The 19,573-nt window shown below is 44.4% G+C and overlaps 1 long non-coding RNA gene across 9 annotated transcripts in view; it reads left to right on the forward strand.

Annotated features, from left to right (window-relative positions):
* LOC106506943 (uncharacterized) overlaps positions 1 to 19,573 on the forward strand; it is a 525,822-nt gene that overhangs the window by 150,219 nt on the left and 356,030 nt on the right. For 8 of the 9 annotated variants that reach the window (XR_014835278.1, XR_014835283.1, XR_014835279.1 and 5 more), the window contains one exon: positions 9,555 to 9,679. This is a non-coding gene — a long non-coding RNA (uncharacterized LOC106506943). The remainder of the gene's footprint in view (positions 1 to 9,554; positions 9,680 to 19,573) is intronic. The other variant, XR_014835282.1, reaches the window with a different exon arrangement.

Here is a 19,573-nt window from a genome sequence, read left to right on the forward strand (position 1 = left end):
GTTGCTCTACCTACTTGGTTTAGCCCTGGGTTTTGGTGCTGGCTATGGAACCCCTAACTATCCTTGCATCCCCAAGATAAAAACACATCCTTGTAGCTTTTGATCTTACCATTTTGACTATATGAAACTTGAAAAGATAATCATTCATTCAACAAACATTTATTGGGTGGTTTATTATGTGTCATGTACTGTGATAGGCCCTATATTTATGTAGATGAATGAGATCCCTACCTTTTACGAATCCCACATTTAGTTGGGGGAGAGGCAACTTAAGAAGCAATTTTGCATGATGCCTTCAAGTGTAATGACAAAACCATGGTCTTTTCTAAGTACCTAGAAATCAGAAATTGCAATCTTAGGTAAAATCTTCCCAAGATGAACCTTACAGGCCACGTATAATTTTTCCAGGTGAATGAAGAGATGGAAGTACATGCCTGTCAAAGAGAAAAACTGTACAAAGAGGAGCAGGAACTGCTGTGTCTGTTAGTAACCAGAGAGGAGGCACAGGAGATCTAAGGGGAGGGGTGAGAGATGACATTAGAGAGGTGGGCAGGGATCACATCATGAAGGGCCTGGTACACTCTGTTCTTGAGTGTGAATTCTTTCCTGAAAGTGGTAGGGAGTAATTTAGACATTTTAAGCAGAGGACTAGCATGATTGGATTTGGATTTTAGGAATCTCACTCCACATTGCAGGAACTTGGGGCTAGATAGAGGAAATGATGAGGATATGGATTCTGGCAGTCGTCAGGGGAGTTGGAGAGGGCGAGATACGTGGGAGAGATGCTTAGGAGGCAGACATGACTGAGCTTGGTGATGGAGAGGCTGAAGAGTGTGAGGAAAGGCAGGGGTCAAGGACAGCTCACCAGCCTGTGCATTTTATAATTGGGTGGCTAGAGTGTTGTCATTGGAAACACAAAGGTAGAGCAGATTCATGGGGAGGGTATGGGAGTGATGATAAAGAGGGGTTGGAACATGCTAAATTTTAGGAGCTTTGAAGGTCTGTAGATGAAAATGTGCAGTGATAGAAGGACACAAAAATCTTGAACTAACAAAAGAGCTGTGAGAGGGAGGTGGAGAAGTCTGTTGATAACATTGGCTCTTTGATTATATACAAGCCGTTAGAATCATCTCTTTGCCCATTAATAAATGTGTTTTTTACTTTAATTAAAAAAGAATCATATCTCTTTTTAAAAAAGTTTTATTGAAGTAGAGTTGATATACAAGGTTGTGATCATTTCTGCTGTACAACAAAGTGATTCAGTTATGCATAGACACACATCCGCTCTTTTTCAGATTCTTTTCCCACACAGATTATCACAGAATATTGGGTAGAGTCCCCATGCTACATAGTAGGTCCTCATTGGCCAGTCATTCCATATACCTCAGTGTGCCTATGCCAGTCCCAACACCCCCCAGTCTGTCCTTTGCCCCAAATGACAAGGGCAAATGTGGAAAATTTGTCTTTTTTCCATGTATCATTATTCTTATAAAAAAAGGCTGAAGATTCCCACCATCACTGATAAGAGAAAGTGATAGGACCTGGACTCATTGTTCCAAGACAGAGGACTTGTAACAGTCTTCCTATCTCTTTTCCTTGCATCTAAGATGGCATCATTTGTAAGACAGATCATGATTTTATATGCCACTAAGAAAGACAGAAATGCCGCCAATTAAAATATTATAATGTTTTCTTAAAAATCACATAGACTTTTAAAATAAATTTTATTGGAGTATAGTTGACTTACAAACTTGTGTTAGTTTCAGGTGTACAGCAAAGTAAATCAGTTTTACATATATATATATATATATATATATATATATATATATATATATATACATCCATTCCTTTTCAGATTCTTTTCTCATATGGGTTATTACACAGGGGTTTGGGATTGACATATACACACTACTATATAGAAAATAGGTAACAAGGACCTACTATGTAGCATAGGGGAATCTACTAAATCACATAGACTTTTTTTTTTTTTTTTTTGTCTTTCTGCCTTTTCTAGGGCTGTTCCTGTGGCATATGGAGGTTCCCAGTCTAGGGGTCTAATCGGAGATGTAGCCGCTGGCCTATGCCAGAGCCAGAGCAATGCAGGATCCAAGCCATGTCTGAGATCCACACCACAGCTCACGACAACACTGGATCCTTAACCCGCTGAGCAAGGCCAGGGATCGAACCCACAACCTCATGGTTCCTAGTCGGATTCGTTAACCACTGAGCCACGACGAGAACTCCCTAAATTACATAGACTTCTAATTTTCACACATTAAAAGGGCCTTTAAAATATACTAAGTATACAAGAAAAGGAAAATGTAAGTAAAATAAATTTCTCAAACTTCTTTGCCTTGGGTCTAACGCTTTTGAACTGCTTTTCAACTTAGAATTGCTTATGTCTGTGGTTTTCCACAGGTCTTTCTCTTTGCCCCCCAAAACTTCAGTGATGTGGAATTTCTTAAGTAGTCTACTCTTGCACTCAGGATTTTCTTCCAAAATGCAGAAACCCACTTGGCAAGTTTTGATTCTGGTGCTTTTCCATTTGATCAAATTAATAGTATTATTTTTCCCTCGATTGAAACAAATGTTGCTAGAAGTTGAGCAGTTTTGATAAACGGATATTCAGTCTCAAGAGCGGTCCTACTTGTGACATGAATTGGTCATATCAGCCTCTCATAGCTTTGTGTCTTTTGTCTGTTCTGAAGGATTTGGCAATTTCTCCTGCTTTCATTTGCATTGTTCTACATGAGCTAGGCAATCCTTTTGCCTGTATCTCAGAAGCAAAATGTAACACAGCTTCATCTACTTGTAGATGTCTTCCTTTCCTAGGTCTTGTAAATACTTGGTTGTTACTTTTCAAAAAATATGAAATTGCTGTCATTCCTCCAATGATGAATATTTGCTTCACTAATATCAAATTTATGCCCCATTGCTCTGTTTACACGCCTTTCTGTGTACACGATATCTTTTCATTTCAATGCTAAATCATAGTATAATCTTTCTGAAGACATTTTAAACAACAATTCAATTTAGCATGTATAGCATCAGCAGTGCACAGATCTCAATTGAAGCGATGACAGTTTGAATAGCTATGACCAATGTTGCATGTATGAGGGCAGTGACAACCATTTCATGCCTGGCATCTAGCCTACAGCAGTGGTTAACATGCCATTGATGGGGGTGGGGGCGGGAGTCAGTGCCAGGACAAGCCAAAGCCAAAGCCAAACCAGTTCCAGGTGAGCTAAGAGGATTCTGGCCTCTGGGGAAATAGAAAAAAAACCCATATATGGGCAGAGAAAGGCAAAAATGAGAGCCCATGATAGCCTCGAAAGGGAGGAAGGAGGGAAGGATAAGGAGCGGGAGGAAGGGCAGGAAGGTTGTTGTCTGAAGACTCCTCAGCTTGATGCCAGTGATATGTACATGTATGTATATGTTTTATGCACATGCACATGCATCTACATGCATGCATGTTAGTGTTTCAATCTACCAGTTCTTACTTGAGCTAGCTCAGTGCATTTCTGTACTTGCAAACAAACAGAGACTAGAACATTAGCCTTTTAAGATCTGTCTTGATTCAGGGACTGAGCTTCCAGAACAAGTCCAAAGAAGGTGATCTGACCACAAAAAGAGCTGCATTGGTCAGGTCAGGTCAGTTTGTGGGATTCTGACTGAAGAGGAAACATGAATTTCATGCAGCTTAATATGAGCTGACACTCAAGCACATACCCTCTATAGGATTTCACCCATGACTAACAAGCCTTTTAATCATGGCAAGAAGACACGGAGATTTTGCAAACATGCTTTTGCAGTACCCACATTTAGTGTTCCTGACCCTGTTTTCTTGCCAGATTGTGAGAAGCACCTGCTCCTTTTCAAGCAGTTGTCAGATCAATATTTAATCAATTGCCTTTTGATATTTGGTAGCGCTGAATAAATGGGATGCCAATATTTCTCCTCAGAGCCTTTCCTCTGGTGAACCTCATTCCGTTTCTGTGAAAGCCTTCAGGAACCTCTGAGCACTAAGTGGCATGTCCTCTGAGTTCTGTGATACCCCCCTTGCTGCAGAGGGGTGCCATGGCACAAGGAGATGCTGCTGCCGGTGCCACTCTTATTAAAGCAATGTCCAAACTGAGTCATGAAAGCGGGAGCACAGAGCTGCATTTGGGACACTGGGGGGCTTTGCCAGGTAAGGGCTATTTAATAGACCATTCACATTAAAGACAGGCAATGATGTAGTGAAAGGAGCCTAATGAGCAGAAGTGAGGCTACCGTATCTAAAGAGAAAAAATAATGAGCTGTGAAATATCCCCCAAGGCGAGATTGCCAGCCTTCTGCAAGGAGGTCTCAGCCTATAGGTAAAAAAGGCTCATGTGGTCCCTTATCCTCGCATGGTAAACAGAAGTTCTGTGGGCAATTAGGGACTGAGCTGAATGTGAGATTTGAGGACTGAGAATTATGTTGCCGACTCTTTGGAGATTTCCACACCCAAGACCCCAGCTTTAATTCCCAAAGGCAACAGGGACACACTCAAGCTGCGAATAGAAACTAGGAACATCACCTCATCAAAAACAACCCTCTCAGTGTCTGTGCCGCAGACGGACATCTGGATGTTAGTTCTAGAAATCTCAGGGACTGGCACTGCAGAATCTTTCTAAATCTGTCCTCAGGGGCCATGCCATGGGGCTGCCTTGAGGGCAAAACCACCTCCTAATGAGACCCTCTTGGTCTTTCAGTAATGACCCATCCTAGAAGGGGATCCAAGCTAGGCATGCCCTACCCCTGATCTTATTTGTTTTACAGTTTGTGTGGGAATGAATGCCAGGCTGGATTCGGGTACATCTGGATGGGAAAAAAAATTATTAAACACCAAGTGTTAATACATTACTACTGTGAAGGAAATAAAAGGAACAGAAGGTTCGGGTCCTACCCTTAAGAAACATACAAACCTCTGTCACATAAACAATGGGTCATTTCCAGAGCAAGTTTCCAGGTTCACAGAGTGGAAAGAGGATGGTACCTGTGGTTCTCAGGTGAGGAAGGAGACGGGACAAGGAAGTATACGTAATGAAACTGTAAAAATAATACAACTTTATGATAATAAATCCTTACTACTTATGAATATTTTCTTCAGCATTTTCTAAGTAGGTGCTCACGGCAACCCTATGAGACAGATAGGGTTGGTATTATTCTGCCATCTTACATGTGGGAAACTGAAGCTCAGAGGGATTGAGCTGGGAGTTCCTAACCTTTTGGCCACGGGGATGCAAGGACAAGTAGTGTACATGCATAATGCATGCACATGGGCATATCAAATTTAGAAGAAATTCATACTTCTAGGGTAAATAGTAGTACTACAAACTTTTGGAGGGGGGAATTGAGGCAGAGGTAGACATTATATTCATAACGATTTTATAAATGTGTGAATAATGAAACCAAGTATTTAAAAACATCAAAATTTTATGAGAAAAAAAGGGCTCATAAGATAACTCTATTATTCTGAATCAGTCAAGCCATCCACAGAACCATTCATGAACCAGTGATGACATGTTCCATTAAAACTATTTAACAAATTACTCCAAAACTTAGTCGTTTGATACAACAGCCATTTACCTCCATGGTTCTTAGAGGTGAGTCATGTGATTGAAATCTGATAGTGATTAAGGCTGAAACAGCTGAGGTCTCTCTCTCTCTCCGTATGATCTCAGGACTTCTCCGTGTGGTCTTGCCCCACTGGCTCGTTTGGGCTTCCTTACAGCATGGCTCCTCCAGCCTGAGCAAAAAGCAAGGCAGCAGCTGCATCACCATTACTGACTTAGACACATTCTATTGGTCAGAAGCAAATCACAGGTCCCATTTAGTTTCAAGGGGTGGGGACAGAGACCCCCTTTTCTCTGTGGGAGAGGTGTCCAGGTCACATTGTTGGAGAGTGTGTGAGAGGGAGTTATTATTTTAGCCATCTTCCAAAAATAAAACCTGCCAGAGTCTATCTTGAACTAAGGATTATGATTAATGTGGTTTTGTGCCCCCTGAGTCCCACATGAAGAAAACATATTGTCGATCAAATTCTCTTCAAAGGAACTTTTTTTTTTTTTTTTTTTTTTTTAGGGCCACACCCACGGCATATGGAAGTTTGGGTCGAATCAGAGTTATAGCTGCCGGCCTACATCACAACCACAGCAGTGCCAGATCTGAGCCACGTCTGCAACCTACACCACAGCTCATGGCAATGCCAGATCCCTGACCCACTGAGCAAGGTCAGGGATCGAACCTGCATCCTCATGGATGCTAGTCGGATTCGTTTCTGCTACGCCACAACAGAAACTCTCAATGGAACTTATTTTTGAAAAAAAAATAAGGCTTGAATTTTTCCAGATTTCCATTCAATACCTAAATTTAATAAAGTAGTAAACATGCAAATTGGAGGAAAATAGAAATAAATCTTATATTATTGTTGATAACACAAAAGACAGAGTTTATAGAGTTTTTTATTTGTTTGTTTATTTTGTCTTTTTAGGGCCACACCCACCGCATATCATATGGAGGTTCCCAGGCTACAGCAACACTGAGATCCAAGCTGCATCTGCAACCTACACCACAGCTCATGGCAACACCAGATCCTTAACCCACTGAGCAAGGCCAGGGATTGAACCTGCGTCCTCATGGATGCTAGTCAGATTCATTTCCGCTGAGTCACACTGGGAACTCGGAGAATTAACATCTTATAAACATGAAGAGCATTTAACAGTTTCACTCATGTTATCGCTTTGTCATGCCTTTTTATTTGGAAGTTAGCCGTTGTATCGTAGACAGAAATGTTCCTAAGATCCTCTTCTCTCATGTGCAGTATAGAAGCCCATGCACCACCTTTTGTTCTTTTGTCTTTACTTACAGTTTGTTATTAAAAATATATTATTGTATGAAATAGGGAATGGAAGCAATTGTAGAATCACACCTCGTGGGCACTGTAAAAATCTGTAATCATTCTAGTGAATACTGACAGAGCAGTAACTGCTTTGGCTGAGGCACAGGGTTTAACAGTTTCACAAACTTTTCCACCTCAGAGTCCCTGTCAGCCGAGGAGAAAGGTTGTATATCCCTGAGTCCTTGGCTCCATAGCCCCAAGGAGCCTCAAGTCTATGGGTGATCTTGAAAATTCACACATATTTAATAATCCTTTCAAAAAGGCATCAGTGTTTTTGTTTTAATATATATATTTTAAAAGGACGTTTTCGATACGTTGAATGGCCATGTCTATGACATGGCTTCGAGCACCTCTGCACATCCCCTCATAATAGTTTGAGAGGCAAAGGATGGGTCATGCTTAGTTCCCATGATGTTGGCTATAATTTCCCCAACACTTTCTCTCTTTGAGAAAATACTTCAGAATACAGGAAAATTAGAGTGATGTAAGTACTGGCATTGCTTTAAATTCACTCTAATTTATGTATCTTAAATTGCTTTCAAACTTCAGTACTTGGCTATTATTGTGAACTAATTACTTGAGGCACACCTCTCAGTGATTATGACACCCTAGAATGTTCTAGGCACCTCTGCTAAGAATTGCTGGGATTAGTGACTAACCTAAGGTCATGTGGTTAATTAATAACAGTGCTGGTATTCAGACCCTAGCTTTGAACTCCTTATCTTGTGCTTTCTTTGCTACACTTTGGAGGTATAAAAACTACCAATAGAAATCTACATTCATAAAGAAGGCTGCAGACCCAAGGTAGGCATAAAAGAACATTTGGCAAAGAAAGTAAATTTAGTAACTTATGCTTTATTATTTACACATTCAATTACTTATTTATTCCTGAGAGGATTAGAGAAGAAACGTGGTGCCAAAGAGTCTGTTTTTAAGCCAAGCCAGACTTCACTCTCTCTGGCCACCCCCACTTCTGCAACAGAGCCGCTCCATGCTGGGCCCCGCACCGCATGCCTAAGAGGCTGTGCAGGTGCTGGTGATGCCTGAACTTCACCGAGCCCTGATACGGTGAATCAGAGATGCTGTCAGGGGTCTTGCAAAGTGAGGAGTGTTATAATCAGTGGGGCTGAGGCTCCCAAAGCCAGGTCGCTTGAGCTACACAGTGCTGTAAGTTGAGTTATAGGGATTGGGGGGCACTCACATCCACAGGGTGGCAGCTCCTACCACGCTTGCCATCACATGGTACCCAGAAGCCACCATTTGCCTTAGAGGCATGGTTCCTCTAATTGAATGGACTTCTTTTCTTCTGGGGAATTCCCTCTCAGGGACTCTGTGGCCCTCCATGACATCATGCTTCTGCCAGAGACCTTCTAGATGAATATCATGTATGTCCATGTGTCCAAACCCTAAGATTTTTTTTAACCCAGGACATTTCTTAGCTTCCATGAAAACAATGGCTGTATATATAGTGGCGAAGAGGGAGGATGTCACCTGATTGCATTCGTCATAAGCATCCCAGTCTCAGCTATGTATCCTCTAACAGAGCTTGTCACACTGGCTTTAGGAAGATCTTTGGTGAAAGGTCTGAGAGAGAGAGACTGTTGCTAGGGCAGAGTTGCTAAACTAGCTCATTGCATGAACTTGAATCTACCAAAAAAATATTGGAAAACATGCAGAATAGGTGCCACCTGGGTGCCATTGTTGTTGTTTGCTTGCTCGTTTGCTTTCTCTTATTCTTTAAAAAAAATCTTTATGCTGGCAAAGAAACTCAAGATGTTAGAAAAATCCTGGAAGCCAACAAACTTGGACTTCCGTCCTCATTCTCCATAGCTGATCTGGTGAATCACTTCCCCACCCTGAGCCTTGGGCCCTTATGTTTGCTGGAGGGTTAAACTAGACAATCTCCAGACAGAGACTTTCCAGCACTAAGTCCATGGTGTGCTTCCATGAACGTGTGAATTCTGCCAAGTGGTCATAGTTGTGAGCGCCTGTGCCATTACCCCTAACAAAGTCTTCTATGAACTCCACAGGAGCAGAGTTGGCAAACTGTCAAGCAGACTCACGTGGAAAGTGCACTGGGCTTGGGTCTCTAACTGGGGAGCCAGAGCCCTTGCAGCATCCTGGGACTTGGACCCATTGGTTGCATGCCCCTTCATAAGTCTTTTTTTTTTTTTTTTCTTTTTAGGGCTGCACGTGCAGCATATGAAGGTTCCCAGGCTAGGGATCGAATCGGAGCTGCAGTTGCCGGCCTACACCACAGCCACAGCAATGCCAGATCCGAGCTCCATCTACATGTGACCTACACCACAGGTCACAGCAATGCTGGATCCTTAACCCACTGAGTGAGGCCAGGGATTGAACCCGCATCTTCATGGATACTAGTTGGATTCATTTCTGCTGCTCCACAACGGGAACTCCCATAAGTCTTAATAGATAAAAACAGAAAGAAATCCCTGGGCTTCCGCTACCTTAAAAAAAGCCTGAAGCCAGGACAATGCAGGCAATCCATAAAAAGGAGGTAAGAGTTTATAGTCCAGAAACAAAAGTCCCTGAAAGTGTGAGTGAAATAATGGTTATTTTGAACCCTCTGCAGAGTTCACAGGCTGAGTCAAATGTCTTTTGGGCACAGGTTTTGTTGAAACTGTCAACAGGGCAAGAGGTGAATGCAGCAAATCGTAAGGAGAAGACCTGAATGAGGCAAGTGGCCACTCACCTTGTACCTGGGTCCCAAATCCCCAGAGGCTCCAGGCTCAGGTAAGGGGCAGCAGGTGGAGGGGAAGGGGAAGGGGCTCACTTCGGTGTTGAGTGATCCAACTCTGGGTTTATACGGCTTCAGGAGCACTTTCTGATGACAAGCCAGGGATTGGCTCTTTCTTTGGGAAGTCCCGGGTTTTACATCAGGAAAGGGTTTTCCAATCTTGCTTAAGAAAAGATCCCAACTCCCTCACCAGCACCAAAACCATCGGTGTCTTCCAGGTCTTATATTTAAAAGCCTTTGTCTATCCCTCCCCTTGATCACTTCCTGCTCATCCACTAACACCCACCTCAATGTCACGTCCCCCCCTGGAATTCCCCAGTTCCTCCAAGAGATAGTCTCTTCTGTCAGAGCACTGAAGTCTCACCATAACCAGTCCCTCTGTTACAGGACAGATCGCCTTATATTATAACCCTTTGCTCTTATTTTTGTATCAGGATGTTTTGATGGCATGCATCTAAAAACAAACAAACAAACAAACAAACAAACAAAAACTGGCTTAAACCCAAATGAGAATTTATTGGTGTGTGCCACTGGAAAATTCGCCTTCAGTTGCAGCTTAATTCAGCTGCCCTACAGTTACTCCAGGATCTGAGTGAGCGTCATTCTCAGGTGTCCTCTGCTCTCTCGCTTTGTATGTTGTTCCTCAGGAACCATTAATCTTAAATAATCTCCTCATGCCAAGAGGAGAAAGAAACTCCTTTTCTCTGAAGCTAGAGGAAAAATTTGAGACATGAATCTTCTTGATCCTGATTGGCCTGGCTTGTATCATATGCCTGTATCTAAGTAATCACAGTGGTATGGAGGCTTGAATTCTCTAATTAGTTTAAAAGAGGTCGCATGTCCCACTCATAGAGTCTGGAAGTAGAGATGAATTTCTTGAACCTTGTAAGCTGGGAGCAGCAGCAGAGGAGTAGTTTTTACTACAAATGAGGGATCTATTGATGCTGGGTTGCAAAAATAACAAGTGTCCATTCTTGTGCTGTGAGCTCCTCAGGGCATAGTGCTGTGTGACGTCCAGCAGGCACTTAATAAATGCTGGCTGGGTTCATGAGTGAGGAAAGGAATGAACACAGCCTGGCTCTACCTCCTTTTCTTTGCTCCATTTGCATCCCTTGTCCACCCACGGCCAGTGGAAGCCATGAGCTGTCTGGGGATTGGGGATTAAACAGTTGACATCTTCCTACACTCTTCTCTCTCCTACAGTTCTAGCCTGTATAATTTTGATGGGTCATGATTCAATTGATTTTGTTCAGAAGCCACAGAAAGAAATTATTTCTTGCTAATAGTCTTGAAGGATTTTCCACAATACGACTAGATTATTGCTAATCTAATAAGATACCATATAATGGTGATATTAATAATATTATGTGATTTTTCCAGCAATCACATTGCTCACTGAATGAAAATTTTGAAAATTCTCTTCCTGAAAAGGTTTAGATGACCAAGATACAGATATAGTTCATTATGTTACTCTGTAGCCATCTATATATTCATAAAAATAAGCAATTAAAAAAAAAAAACCTGCCGCTATTGTGGTAGCAGAATTATGAATGTTTCCTTTCCTTCTTTATGTCCCTCTGTATTTTCACTTTCTCTGCAATGAGCATTCATCAGCTTGTACTTGGGATACTTTTTTGGGGGGAAGGGTAACTCTGTAGGAGAATCAGCTTTCCTTAACCATCCCTTTGGGGCAGATTCCCTCTAGACTGAGGTCGACTGGATTCAGGGCTTCTTTGCTGAGGCTCAGAAGCACCATGCCCAGGCCCAGGCCTACCCCTAACATGTGCAAAAATCAGAGCACAAGTGCAAATGGAGGTCGGCATACTCTTTGTCTACCAGTTACAAGGTATAATTAAGCTCATAAATTAAGTAAAATATGTCCATCTTCCTACCCTGACAAATATACCTTCAGAATAGTCTGGAATTCAGCTTTGAGTTTAGAATACTTGGACTCCTTCAAGTTGTGCACTGCGACATGGTGGCATGGGAGGATGGACCTGCTGCCCCTCAGATTCAAACAGAAGAGCAGTACCAGGTTTTAGGAATCAAACAGGTTTGAAACCCCAGTCTACCATTTTCTGTGTATCTGACCCTTCGTGTTCTTCCTTATACATTGATAATAATCATAGTAACTACCTTCCGGAGTTGTTGGGGAAATGAAATGACATGGTACATTCGCAGTGCTTTGCACCATGCCAGGCCCATGGGATGGGCCCAGTTGCTGTGGTGGTGCGGCTTGCGCACTCCCTCCTCCTCCCCATCAGGCCCCTCCCCGGAGCTGTCAGGAGGATGGGTGATGGCGAAGGAGAATGCAGCCTCAAAAGCCTGTTGTTTCCAGCAAGGATCTGGCTAATTTATTTCAAAAGGTTTTGCTTCTATGAAGTTTAATAGAGTTGATGAGTATTAAAGGAATCATTTAATCTTCATTTGAATGTGAGCAGTAAATGTGTTTTGGAGATTATATTCATTCCCCAGTGACTCCAAGTACTTTCCCATTCCAGAGCTGATTTTCATCCGCCAGGGCAACGGGGTTTCAGGTCTCTGGAGTTGCCTGAAGGAAAAGCAGGAGTCCCAAACAGAGGGTGCTGCTTAGCCCTGCCTCAAGCAAGGTGGCAGAGTTTCCTTCCAGGCATTGGGACACTTGTGGCCCCTGCCTGACCCATCTATTCCCATCCTAAGCTGCTCCCCAATATGTCGGAGGCTTCGAGGCTCTGTATGGTGGGCTTTAGAAGCACAGGGCTTAAAGACAGAGCTTCCTCCCCTTGGCAGCCTGCTGCCTCTTCCACTTTACTGCACCTAATGGAAGGTCAGCCACGTCTGTGAAAGGTGAAGCGGCCAAGATCCATCTGGGGAGGCATTTCGCCAAATGAATTTTAATAGCTTGGAATCAGGTTAAACTCATGCAGAAGGAAAGAAAGGAAGTCTTACTTGTTATCAGATGTGTAATACGGCATTTTTACATCCTGTAAGCACTTGAGATGTGCATGTGTCTTCGAGGGTACAGGGAATTTGTGTTCCTTGCCAGGAGCAATTCAGTCTTTAGCTAAACCCAGTAGCATCTGCGGAAGGGCTTGGAGTTTAGGGTTTCTCCTCAGGGCTAGCAAAACATCTCCAAATCAGAGTGGAACACTGATGGGTTCGTTATACAATATGTACGCATTGAGTCCAGTGGTGGCTGTAAGGGGCAGCTGATCAAGGGGGACAGGGGCCAAGGGTTTCCAAGGGTGTTTTAATGGACCTCATGCCTTCCCACACTGGCTCTCACATCCCCCACAGGCACACATTGAGCCTTGTTTTTTTTTTTTTTTTTTTTTTCAAATGGGAACACATAGTAGGAGAGGTTAAAAAACTGACCAAATTCCAATCCCAGTTAAGATTCAAACCCAAACCTTTCTGTTACCAAGCCTGTGCTCTTTCTCAGACATCACATTGACCAGGAGTGAGAAGATCTGAATTTGAAGTTAGCTTCAGCTCTCATGTGGCCCTGACCCAGTCACTTACTCTGTTGGACACCCAGTTCCATCTACAAAATGGAAATGATACCGCTGGCTTACATACATGATGAGGTTGGCATGAGGAGCAAATACATGTGAAAGTGTTTTAAAGGCGGTTAGATGCTCTTCGAATATAATGCATTGTCATTTAAAGTGATAATGACCATGAAGACGACAATCATGGTCATCAGTGGATCACCAGAGACACCCAAAAGGAGAACTCTTAAGTTGGGGCGCTCAATAGCACGTAACTGTTTGTGGAGAGAGCCATGGGATGTGGTTTGGGGAAGGCTGCTGCAACTCAAGTCGAAAGCTGAAGCCAGATGCCAGGGGATCCCAGGCAGTGTAGGGTAGGAAGAGACACAGCCACGTTTGAGTATTCTGGTGGTGAACTCGGACCAAGAAGCAAGAAATAGGCCAGGGGCTGGGGGGGCAGCTGCGTCAGAGGCCAGCAAGGCTGCAAAGGGGGGGTGGGGGGAGCAGCTGGATGAGGTGTGGGCCCTGAGCAGCAGTGAGATCTACTGTCTTTGTTAGCTGTCAGTTTCAGGTCAGGTTTTTGAATAGCAAGCGAGCAGCCTTATGCCGAAACCATCTGGGCCTGCTCTGGGACGAGCCCCCAGCTGCAGGAGTACATGGAGGTGGAGTCTTACAATATTTATGGATTTCAGATGCATGCCCTCTGGAGCCCCAAGAGGCAAAAGCACATTCCAGAGACAGAAAGGCTGAGTATCCATGTGTGAAACACCGCAGGCGGCTCTGGTTAAGACAGTCTCAGCAGAGGCTGGGTGGCTGCAGAGGGCGATGAGGGGTCCAGAACCTCAGGCCAAGCAGGCTTCAGGGCAGGCAGGCTCTGGGGTGATGACTCGTGTTGCTTTTGACAGAAGCACCACCGGGAGACCCCTACTCCAGGGCTGTAATTGCAGCCACTTTGGCGTTCTCCTGTGGGAGCGTGAGTAGAGCGTTCTCCCCTGTTAAACGTTGAACTCCTCAGGGTGACAGAAATAGGTTACCCTTGTTTTGGAAGGTGCGAGAACTCAATCCAGCACCTCATCAGTGTTCGTTATACAAAAGGTGGCTGTTCTCAGTGGCTGGGGTGGTTGCGGCGCCTTTGGCCCTGGACTTTGGTCTCAAGCCCTTTGGCAGCGAGATTTCACAAAGGAGTGACTGTAAGAAAATCTCAAAGAGCACAGCCTGCTGAAGGTGAAGGGGCAAAGAACAGGAACTTTCGTCTTTGGGGGGGCCAGCAGGAACCACCTGGGGTTTCTCAGGTGTCAGTTGAACCTGCCACTGCCTCAGATAAGGTGTCCCTTATGCAGATACATTATCTGTCACCTTCCCACACCATCCCTTGAACAACTGAGAGAGTAGCAGGGACCCCACAGAGGCTGTGAAGGGAATGTCCGGGAGAGCAGAAACCAGGCATTTGGCGATTTAAGACAGCTTCCGCTTCCGGTAGATAAAACGGAGATGAAAGGAGGGCACGGGGCGGCCGGTTCACCGTGAAACAGGTTCCTCCTCGTCTCAGAAAAGGGGAAAATGGTCGAGGCGGTGCTTCTCAGTGAGGACGGAGGCCTGGGAGGGTCCTGCAAGTGTGAGGACAGCCTTTCCCCACAAACATGAGATGCCCGGAGCTCTCACTAGCAGGCCCCATGTAAAATGAGGAGCCGAGGGCTCAAAGCAGCGAGCGATACTTTGAGGCTTCGACACTGAAACCAAGCAGTGCTGACCTCAGTGGGCCCTTAAGTTAGAGCTCAATGCCTATGTCCGACCAACTTGGAGAGTGGGGAGCAGAGACCCAAGTTCTCAGCTTCTAGAATCCAGGCCATCTTTCCACTGATCCCTTGTGTCTGCTCTGCTTGGCAGGGTGCTTTTGAGGGGAAACATAGAAAACTGCATGGCAGCCATGATTTCAATGGGTCATGACCTTACTGGCTGTGCTTTCAATGTGTAACAACCTTATTAGTTGAATTTGTCCAGTGGTGGTGACTTTGAGAAACTCTCAACTATGCTCCACTGCTCAAGTCCACAGATCAATGCACATTTCTCCCCTCCCCCCCCACAGTCTGTTGCTCAGCTCCAGCGTGTGGGATACAGAGCATCCTTCAGGTGAATTCCCCCTTCTGTCAGCGTTGACTTCTGTTGTTTCTAATTGAGGAAACCTAACTGATATTTGCATTCATGTTTCATTCATTCATTCATTCATGCACGCAGTAATCATTTATTTAGTAGCACCATCTGCCTGGCACAGATATCATTACTGATAAAGCCTGGCCCCTGCCTTCAAGGACCTTAACAGTCTAGTGGGGAAGAGCAATGAGTGAGAAGAGAGGCCATAAGCGTGTGCCAGGGAAGCCCAGGAGGTGCAAGCAGCTGAGACTTGGAGTAAGGGAAGGCTTCCAGAGGAGAGGAGACTTGAGTCAAGTTCCATTGGGTGGGCAGAGGTGGCCCAAGCAGAGAGCCGGGGGAAAGATGTATTCCCTTGGGACGGGAGAGCGCTGTGCAAAGGCCCTGAATGTGTGTGGCAGCAGGACATGTCTGAAGCAGTGCTGGCAGCTTAGCTGGGACCCAGGACAGACGTGGGAGGGCCGCAGGAGGGGCAGCGAGAAAGGTTGGCAGGCTCCAGACCACGAGGTCTACGGGCGGTTAGCCGGAGAGACTGAGTGTTGCCCTGTAGGAGTCGCTGAAAACATGGGAAACAGAGACTGCCTTGGTCCTGCCTGCGTGTGAACACTGTCTCTCCAGCCTCCACTGCAGACTGATTGGGGAGAGGCCTGGGTGCAAGGAGGGAGACCAGTCCTCCAAGGGGCAAGGGTGGGGGTCTGAACCAAATTGCTTGTCAGGGGAATTATAGTGCTAAGGTTCAGAGCAAGGAGAGAGCCATTTGGAAGGTAGACTATTTAGACCATACTCATCTAGACAGGCGGAGGAGAACAAAGAAAAAGCCAGAAGATGGAGTCATGCTGTACTTTCTCCTGTCTCCCCTCCAATAGCTAATCTGATCCTGCCTTTTCTTCTGGTGAAACGCCTTCCGTGACTTCCGTTAGCTTTCAGGGAAAAGTTCAAATTCTTAGGTTAATCGAATAAAGTTTTTTCTAATCTGGCCCCTGATAACCTTTGCCTTAGCAGAAGGTGGGGGTGGGGACAAAGTTTGTTTGCTTGATTCCCCATGTGGTACTTAAAAAATGTAGAAACCTGCAGAAAAGCTGAAAGAATGGTACATGAATGCCTCTTTGGGCTTCATCTAGATGCACCAATTGTTAACATTTGGCTGGACCTGCTCTATCTCCTCTCAGTCTTGCTCTCATTTTCCACGTATGCACATTCAGACACCGAAACATTTTTCCACCGGACCATTCGTAAGTTGCAGACATCGCGATATCCCACATCTAGATACATCAGAGCCTACCTCCTAAGCGCAAGGACATTCTCCTACAAAACCACAATACTCAATAAATTTAACATCAGTCCGATAATATTATCTAACATACAATCCACATTTACATTTCCCCAGCTGTCCCCAAATACGTGTTTAACAGCTTTCTTAAAAGAAAACCCAGGACTCAAGGCTCATGAATTGCATGTGGTAATCATGTCTCTCTAGTCTCCTTTAATTTATAACAGTCCCCTCTGCCTTTTTCTGTTTTTCATGACATGACCTTTTCTAAGAATCTGGGCCAGTTGCCTTGTAGAACTAGTTGCAATCTGAGTGTGGCTGATTGTTTCCTCATGACCAGATTCAGGTTATATGCTTTGGGTGAGAATGCTACATAGGTGATGTTACATTGTTCCTGCTGGGTCACATTAGGGACACATAATAGCTGTTTGTCCCATTAGTATGATGCTAAGTTTGATCTAGCCACAAAAAAGCACCTTTACCTCTTTATAATTAATCAGCAACTGGGGGAGATGATCTTGTTCTGAACGGTGTTTCACCTATTATTCCATTAATGATCCTTGCTTGAACCATTTACTCCATCGTTGGTTACAAAATATTGATTTTCTAAATCACTCATCCCTTATACATTTATTACCTGCATTCCTCTAAAAAAGAAGCTTTCCTTCTCTACTTCTCCCCCTAGCCTCTCAGCCTTTTGTAAAAGTATTGCTGTGGGCTCCCAGGTCCCATTAAATTTCTCTCTATATAAATTTCCATATATAAAAATTTTATATATATGTTTATTTATGTAACTATTATCATTCTTTCTGATGTTCCGGTTGTTGCAAATCTGGCCAGTGGAACCCCTCTAAGCCAATTATTGGGTCCTTTTGGCATACCTCCAGTAGCCTTTGAGTATGTCTTTGCTTTCTGACATAATATTATTTTCCAGCATCATCAAGTACTTTCCTGAAGGGTGGAGTTTGGGGGGGAAAGATGAATTATAATAATAATAATTATTATTATTATTATCATCATCATCTTGCTTTTTAGGGCCACACCCACGGCATATGGAGGTTCCCAGGCCAGGGGTCTAATCAGGCTACAGCTGCCGGCCTACACCACAGCCACAGCAATGCCAGATCCGAGCCTTGTCTGCAACCTGCACCACAGCTCACAGCAATGCCGGATCTTTAACCCACTGAGCGAGGCCAGGGATTGAACCACAACCTCAGGGTTCCTAGTCGGATTCATTTCCACTGTGCCACAATGGGAACTCCTGATGAATTATTTTTGTACATGCTATATTTGAATTTGGCATATCTCCGTGATATCTAGGGTGTGGCAGGCAATTTATGTGTGTGTGTGTGTGTGTGTGTGTGTGCACATGCATGTGTGTGCACACATGCTCACACACACTCATATATATCTTTAGTTTTGTCTCCAATGTGTTTGAATGGTGGTCTTTTCTCTTGACAGTCTAGGTAGCCCCTCCCAGCTGTGCTGCAGCTCTGAAAGGGGAATGTGAGTCAGTAATGTGAGTCAGTAGTGGACTGCTCACTATCTCTGTCATAGAGAGTAATTGGTTTTCCAATCAGTACTCTCTGTGATGTGAGCAAGAGAATCCACTGAGAGGGAGCAGAAATGACTAGAGCCTATATTTAGACTTTTAAAAAATCTGATTTTCACATTGTATTACATACAAGTTTTATAATATACAAGGTATAATAATGCATGTATGTCACCCTCTAAATAAATAATTATATGTACAGAGGGGTCTCTGCACAATTTTTAAAATAATAGCATGAAAAAAAAATTTGGTGGGCCTTGGTATAATTATAGTTGAAGGTGTGAGTTGAAGGAAGTCATCTGGGAGTGTCTGTAGAAGAAGAGCAGAAGGTCTAGAATGGAAGCACAGGGAAACCTCAACCTTTAGGACATGAGAAGAGGACTATAGTAGATACCTTGAAAGGTGACAAGCCAACCAAAAAGTGGGAGAAAAACCTGGGAGAGTGATGTCACCAAGACACACAAAATGGTGGAAGTGGCAAGCAGTCCCAAATCCTGGAGAGAGGCCCAGGAAGAGAGGCCGGAAGTGTGTCCAGGAGTTCCTTTTGTGGCTCAGGGGTAATGAACCTAACTAGTATCCATGAGGATGCGGGTTCCATCCCTGGCCTTGCTTGGTAGGTTAAGGATCTGGAGTTGCTGTGAGCTGCGGTGTAGTTTGTAGACGTGCCTCAGTTCTGGTTTTGCTGTGGCCATGGCGTGGGCTGGCAGCTGTAGCTCTGATTCGACACCTAGCCTGGGAACTTCTATATGCCACAGGTGTGGCCATAAAAAGACAAAAAAAAAAAAAAAAGAAAAAAAGAAGTGTGTCCACTTGATTTGGCAATATGGAGGCCATCATATTTCCACTTGGTTGCAGTGTAGAAAGTAAGGGCAACTCAAGAACTTGGTCTGTGAAGGGCAGGAGAGTGATCACACAGATCCTGGAAGACAATGTGCAGTTAGCTAGCATGATAGTCATATTAGCTGCTGTAACAAATAGCCCCCAGCTATGAAGTGGGGATGGTGATAGAAAATGGTGTGGACTTTCGAGAGACCTGCGAAATAGTCTAAAGGCTTTGAGAGAAAAGGGCTGCAGAAGCCTGACTGGACATGACTAAAGGCAGAGAGGAGCACAAATCCACTTTGGGGCATGTGTTTTGACAGTGCAGTGCTATGAAGGACAAGAAAGGAGGCTGGGGTCCAGGGAATGAGTGGGAGTGTGAATGGGAGAGGTGCTGGGAAGACCTCTCTGAGGCTGTGACTGTGAGGAGAGGCCTAATTGGAGCGAGGCTGTGAGCTCCCTGCAGATGGGGATAGAAACATTCCATAGCAAGTGTGAGGGGCCTCAGGCAGGTGCCCCCAGAAGGCCTCCAAAAGCATGCCCATGCCTTGTAGGGGTGAAAGGAGATGCGATCAGAGGGGTAGGCAGAGTCTGGATCTTTTGAGTCTTACAAGCCACTGTCAGAACTTTG

This window comes from Sus scrofa, chromosome X (assembly GCF_054392235.1).
Source record: "Sus scrofa isolate SSC_HxYL_T2T_F1_AM1 chromosome X, Sscrofa_HxYL_maternal_Yorkshire_Landrace_v2.0, whole genome shotgun sequence".
In the NCBI taxonomy this organism is placed as follows: domain Eukaryota; kingdom Metazoa; phylum Chordata; class Mammalia; order Artiodactyla; family Suidae; genus Sus; species Sus scrofa.